Here is a 7,174-nt window from a genome sequence, read left to right as displayed (position 1 = left end):
AGCCTACTTTCCAGCAGCTGTTTGTATGGCGTGAGGTTTTGGGTATTTCCTTTCCCAGAATTTAACTTGGGCAGCGTTACAGGGTCGGCAAGCTGTGGAAACAAAGTCCCCTTAGTAAGTTCTCCCAATTACAACTCCACAGTTGTGTGATGTGCACTCAGGGGCTGAGGGAAGGGAAAGGGCTGAGGACTATGAGCTATTCGGAACATCACCTCATTCTCTCCCCAGATGAGCCAACCATACAAAGCCCAGCTACCCAACAGCTGCGCCCCCCACCTCTGAAATTAATTAGCTGTAGATTACATACCCCTTTGCTTTACTGTGGCTGAGGGTGGACTACCCCCTGCCCCACAACCCCCAGGCTAGGCCATTCCCCATCCATGATGTACTGGCACAGCCTCCCAACAAGAAGGGGAGGGTTGCCTCGCTATATGGGAATGGCTGACTAACCAGGTGGGCTTCCCAAAGAGCCTGGGTGGCTGGAGAAGTCCATGCTGGTGGCTTTGGGGCTTGGCGCTGGCTGGGCAGAGTGCTAAGGAAAGGCCCTGTCTGCAGCCTTTGGCCACCAGGGGTCTCCAGATCACTGTAACATCCAGAGAGAGTAACCATGGGATCCCTGGTTCTCAGAATTTGCCAGAAGATGCACCTGATGGAGCAAATCTCAGAGGCTGGTCAGAGCCTGAAAGTGCCCCCTTCCTTTAGTCACAACCATTTGAAAACAAAGCTCCATGGCTGTCCAGGGCGTTGGAAAAAGCACACTGGCAAAGAAGTCTCTGGCTTCCATTCACACTCCATACTCATACTCCTGAGTATGAGACGTGCAGCCTCCTGAGTTGGACGCGCTAGCTCTGAGCTCTTGTCTAACCAACCCCCTCACCTCCTGAGTGGAGACCAGAGTATTAGCCCTCTTCCCCTGATGTAAGAGGGTCCTGTCCCTGCCCCAGCCCCCAACCAGTGACATTTCGAGATTCAGGGTATCCCTTTCTCTGGCAGATTGGCTGCCCCTACATTTGTCCTGGGCATCCAGGTCTGAGAAGGTGGCCACAGAGGCCCAGGAGCAGAAATTGCATTAAGTAAAATTAAAACAGTTTCTTAACAAGTAGTCCATTGTGGCTGCTAGGGGGTGGTGGTGCAAGAAAGGCATCCTCCATTCTCCTGGAGCTTAAGTGCCACCATGTGCTGTTCCCTGGAAGCCAGAGGGCCAGAGGGAGGGCGGGGAGAGTGGCGGTGAGGAGCCTCACTGTTACCAATCCCCAGCCTTTGATGTCGGGCCAGGTCTGACCCCAGGACGGCCGCTGGCCACTGCCAGGGGAGCTGTGGGATGCAGCGCATTCCTGGGGGCAATTTGCACTTCTGGCAGAAGGAGAGGAAAGTTTCTACTGTGGGGAAGGGGGTGGAGAGAGGGCGCTGCAGCAGAGTTGAGGGGGTGGGTGCTGTGAGGAATAATGGAGGGAGTCAAGGCACAGGGCAGCAGCCTCCTGACTCAACCTGGCTCACTTAGACTGTGAGCTCGAAGCCTCCTCCAGGAAGGCTTCTCTGATGGACCCCAAACAGATGAGAAGCAGTACCCTCACCCCTCAACACACAGGTATAGTCCTGGGAGACGCTGAGAGAAGCAGCTGCTTGTCTCTTCTGGCTCTGGAGGCCTGGACCATCAGTCATGGGGGCATCTAGGACAAAGCCAGGCTGGAGGAGGGCTGGGAAGATGGCGTGATGAGCATGGCAGCTTGTGAGTGAATGCAGACCAATGTTATTCATAGCAACAGCTAATATTTATTGCAGAGTGACTCTGCCAGTGCTAGTCTAAGCACTTCACATGCATCTCTTGTTGAGCATTCACAATACTCCTAGCACTATTCCCATTTTGCAGATAAGAAGACCGAGATACACAGCTAACACATATTAGATTCAGGACTTGAACCAAAACAGCCCAGTATTGGACACCAAGCTCTTCTCCAGTATGTTCTGGGTTGCATATGTGTGTTTTTGTATTTCACTGAGTGACTATTTGCCTGTGTTCCTTGAAGAGTGTGTCTGTTATGTGAATTCTTTCATTTAATGAAAATGTAGCCCCAAGTTGAGGGCTGGAGACACGATGCTGGGAGATTTTATCCATGGGGAAGCAGCTGAAGGCATGTATGGTGATGGGGAGGACAGGTTGAAAATGGAGAGCCAAGGGTGAGCCCCAGCTCTGCCACTTATCGGTTATGTGACTCTGAATGTGACAAAGAATTGGATCTCTGGTCCTCAGTTTTTTCATCTGGAAAATGGGGATAATAATGGCTACCTTGCTGACTGTTTTGAGGATAAAACAAAATGAAGTATGTGTATTTCCTGGCCTAGGCTGAGTGTTCCCTAATTGGCAGTTATGATGAACATGATATTTGGGGGAATTATCTTGCAGAATTGCTGTGTGTGGATATATGAGTGTCTGCAGATGGTAATTTTGCAAAATCAGGGCCATGCCTCTATTGTTCATTGCTGTATTCCCAAGCGTCTAGCATCATTTTCAGCACAAAGCAGGTACTCAATAAATTTTTATTCACTGTTGACTAAGTGTAAGAATGGAGTAAGGAGGGCCCATAGAGAGAGGGTGGGTGGGCGGTGTGAACTCGGGGCAAAACGAAAATGCAGAGCCCCTGGTTCAGAAAAGATGACCCAAAAGAGCCTTAAACCAAGTCCTTCTGAGCTGCAAGCCCATGAAGCCAGCCCCAGCCTCCCCTTGCCTTTGAGCATCACCAGCCCCCAGCCCTCCCCCAGCCCAGCTAGGAGGGAGTATAAGGAGACTCCGCCCAGACCTGCGCTTCCCAGGCTGCCTGAGGATTGCTCAGTGTGAGCAGGCCAGGAAGGGACTCAGTGACCTGCAGACCTCTCCCCCAGGGAGCCCCTCCTGAGCCAGACCATTCCTGAGAGCAGCCCTCTTGCCCTCCATCTGTCTAGAAACTTACCCCCCACCCCAAACCACCAACCAGGCCTCTGGGTGGTCTGGGCACATGTGGTCACATTTAGATGTTGATTGAAGCAAAATTGTTATAAGATTAGAATATTTAAGGTAACTTCAATTTCCATGGCATTACTGGGATTTTTGAGGATAGGGCTGAGAGGTCCCTGGGGGTGGAAGTGAGGAGAATGGTGGGGGCTGCAGGAGGGGTCTTCATTACCCTAGTTCTGTAAGAGAGGCCTCTGGTGGCTGGAAAGAAAGCAGGGCTCAAGAGAGGGAAGGGCTTCCCAGGAATTGTAGAAGCAAGAGTCCAGTCCCCTAGGGTGTGGGGTGGGCATGAGGGTGTGCAGAATCACCAAGGCCCTGGGAGAGCAGGGACAGCTACCAACACCCACCCCCTCCCCAGATGACTTGCACACCCCAGGCCACACATCCCTGCGAACGTCCCTCTCTCCCCTCAGTTTTCCTGGCAGATGGAAAGAGGAAGATTCCATTCAGGCCCTCCGCAGTCTCCAACCTAGAGCGGTTGGAGCCCAGAGAGTTTTCTTACTGACTTGTCAAGACAGAAGTCTAGAAGGAATGGGAGAATCACGGTGACAGGAATAACAGTTGCTAACATTAATTGTCATTACTCTGTGCCAGGCTTGGGTTAAGCCCTTTAAATTCACTGTTTCTAAGAGGCCCGATAGCATGGTGGGAAAGGGGGGAGACTGGGGAGCCAGCCTGCATGGAGTCACTTCCCAGCTCACCCACTTCCTAGCCAGGTGACCATGGGTGAGTCAGTTAACCCCTCTGTGCCTCTGTTTTCCCATCTACACAGTGGGGACAATACTCTTATCCATCTCAAAGGACTGGTGTGAGGATTCAACGAGTTAATCCATGATAAGTGCTTAGAACAGTGCTTGGTATGGAGTAAGAGCCCCGCAAGGGTTAGCTGTTGTCATCAGGGACTATCATTATCCCCCTTTTAAAGAGGAGGAGTTTGAGGTTTGAAGAAATGAGGTCACTTGCCCACAGTCACCAAGAGGCAGAACTGCGATCCCAGCCCAGGTCTGCGTGACTCTTCAGCCCATGCTCTAAATGGGGCAGGAGAGGCCACCATCAGCTCCGCCAGGGCTGTGCTAAGCAGGTTACGGGCCTCGTCTGGTTCAGTTTAACCAACCACACATTTCCTACCCTCACTCAGGCCTAGAACAGTCCTTGAATCCTCTTTTTTTGGCCTCGGATTCTTGTGGCTGAGGGAGATGAAGTCCAGAGACGGGCAGCAACTTGTCCAAGGCCACACAGCAGGCAACAGCAGGCAATCACAGGCAGAGCTGACCCCCTGATATCTAGGCACCATCAGAGCCAGACCAAGGCTGAAAGCCCTTGGCAGGTGGGATGGAGGACTGGCCAGGTGTCTGTCCTGGCTTAGCCCAGAGGTGAGCCTTGGCAGGAAAGTCTGCGACCTATGGTACACAGACACTCATTTCCTGCCTTGAAGTTTGCTGGGCCAAGAACTGGTAGAACAGCAGGTGGCTATGGAGGGTCGTGGCAAGACTGTCTCAGCCTTGCTTTGGGGAGGGGCAACTGAGGCCCACCTTAAGGGTCCAGTGAAGACCAGGGACCACAGGACCATGGGACAGGGCCAGACTTGGCCTCCTAGGACCGGCTGAAAGGTGCAGGGGCTGGAGCCCTCTCTGCCTGCAGGGCCTTCAGCAGGGGGAGAACAAGAGAGGCTGGGGATGTACGAGGCACATAGAACCAGGCTGACGGGGGGCTCAGGAAAGTTTAAGGGGTAAGTCAGAAGAATCAGTGGAGAAGGTGATGGCCCCCTACTACAGTACTCTTGCCTGGAAAATCCCATGGATAGAGGAGCCTGGTGGGCTGAAGTCCATGGGGTAGCGAAGGGTTGGACACAACTGAGCGACTTCACTTTGACTTTTCACTTTCATGCATTGGAGAAGGAAATGGCAACCCACTCCAGTGTTCTTGCCTGGAGAATCTCAGGAACGGGGGAGCCTGGTGGGCTGCTGTCTATGGGGTCACACAGAGTCGGACACGACTGGAGCAACTTAGCAGCAGCAGCAGAAGAATCAGAGGTAGGATCACGTGGGGGACTAAGTGTGTATTGCAGCAACTGTGCGCGTGGAGCCCATGGGAACCCCTTCCCCAGCACAAGAGGTACCTTGACTGCTGGCTTCACCAGCACCCCCATCACTGAACTCCCTCCCCCCCCCTCCACCCTGGAACAGCTCACACTCAGAGCTAAAAACTCTACATGGACTAATGGATTTAATCCTCACAACAAGCCTATGAGAGCTTTTCAGATGAGGAAACTGAGGCTTCAGAGGTTAGGCAACTTGCTCAAGACACGCATTTGATGAGTGGTGGCTCTTGGACTTGAACCCAGGCAGTCTGACTGCAGAGTCCCTGCTGCTTAGCTTCCACCCCCTCCCTGGCCAGTCAGGCCCATCTGATCCCCATCAAGGGCCTGGTTTTCACACCAGCTTGGGGAAGGGCCGCAGCTCTCCACCCCAGCCAGTCTCCTCTTAGGTATCCTGCCACCCAGGCCCCTCCCCTTTCGCTGGGCAGTGCCCGAGGCTGGCTCCCCTGCAGTCCCTCTGCGCTGGCTCAGGCCAGGAGGCCAGGCCCAAAGACCCCGTGCAACCCCGCCCCACTCTGAGGGCCAGGATAGGAGTGGGCCCAGACTCTAGAGGTGGGTGAGGGTGAGAGGCCCCGTCTAGGAGTGGCGGGACTGGTGTGTACCTTGGCAGGGGGACAGCAAAGTGGGAGGCCCTTGGAGGGCAAGCGGTGGGAGAAGGAGGGGGCCATGGAGGTGGGCCCAGACCCAGAGACAGACAGCAGTAGGCCCTTCCTGCTTCTCTGCTGGACCTGTGGATGGTCTTTCCTACTTAGACCAGACAGACAGACATACGCACCCCCTCACCCCAACGTGCCTTCTAGAACTCCTCCTGCACTCACCGCCTCTGCTTCCTCCCCAGTGCCCACTCCTTTGGCCTCTGCCGCCTGACTCCTGTTCCTTCAAACTCAGCCACCAGCCCCTGCCAGTCCCAAAGGACTGTGACGTCTGATCCTGGGCCTCCTTGGCCTTCTAGAAACACCCTGCCTTTGCTTTCTGAGTCACTGCCCTCTTGGCTTCCCCCCAACTCCCATCCCACCTTCCAAATCTCCTTTGCAGACCTCTCTTCCCCATGCATGTCCTCTTACTGTTAATGGCCCTGGCCTGAGCACTTCTTCCCTGAACATCACTCCCATGGCCTCAGTTACCATCTGTACACCACGGGCTCCTAATCTCTAGCTCAGAACTCTGCTGGATACATGGAAGCCCACAGGGGTGTGCAGCTAAGTGCATCTGGCCATCTTCCTTCCGAACCACCAGCTCCCCACTGCCCAACCAGAAACCTAGACTCTGTCCTCATTTCTAGGTCTAGGTCCTTTGCCCCCACCTCTGAATCCTGCCTATCCCACCTCCTTGACTCCTCTTGCTGTTGTTTCATTGTTTGTTTTGGGGAGCTGCATGCTGGGCATGTGGGATCTTAGTTCCTGAGCAGTAGCCTCCTCCAGCGTCCCTGCCTCTGTTTTTCTCCGCAGAGAAGTCAGGGGACTCTTTCCAAAGTGCAGCTCTGACCACCTCACTGCACTGCTCCAGAGCCTTCAGTGGCTCCCCATTTCCTTGAAGTGAAGTCTAACCAGCTTCTGCATGGCTTAGGCAGGCTCACCTCCCTAAACCCAGAATGTGCAGATCACCAGCGCCCCTCCTCCCGCCACCCCCCTAAGTCCTGGCCCTCGGGCTAGGTCACCACCGCCAGGAAGCCTTCCGACAACTCCTCACGTATGGCCCACCATCCCTGTGCTGGGCTTCCCAGGTGGCCCCATGCTAAAGAACCCGCCTGCCAATGCAGGAGACACAGAGACCGCGATTGTATTCTTGCCGTGGACAGAGGACCCTGGTGGGCTTCAGTTCCTGGGGGCACAAAGAGTGGGGCATGGCTGAGCCACTAAACAACAATCTCGGTGTTGCCCCTTCCCCGCGCTGAGCACACCATGCCCTCCTGGGCACCAGGTCTGGGTCTGGGTCCCCTTTCGACGGGTGGCCCCAGAGGGCAGGGGGCCCCAGACGCTGGCACAGTGTGCGATGCAGGAGGGTGCACGGGGGCCGCGCTGCCCCGGGTGTCGCGGGGTGGGGGTTTCCGAGCGGGTCGCGGGAGGGAGGCGGCTGTCGAGGCCGGG

The sequence above is a fragment of the Ovis canadensis genome, chromosome 1 (assembly GCF_042477335.2).
Source record: "Ovis canadensis isolate MfBH-ARS-UI-01 breed Bighorn chromosome 1, ARS-UI_OviCan_v2, whole genome shotgun sequence".
Classification (NCBI taxonomy): Eukaryota; Metazoa; Chordata; class Mammalia; order Artiodactyla; family Bovidae; genus Ovis; species Ovis canadensis.
Note: the sequence above shows the minus strand (reverse complement) of the source record.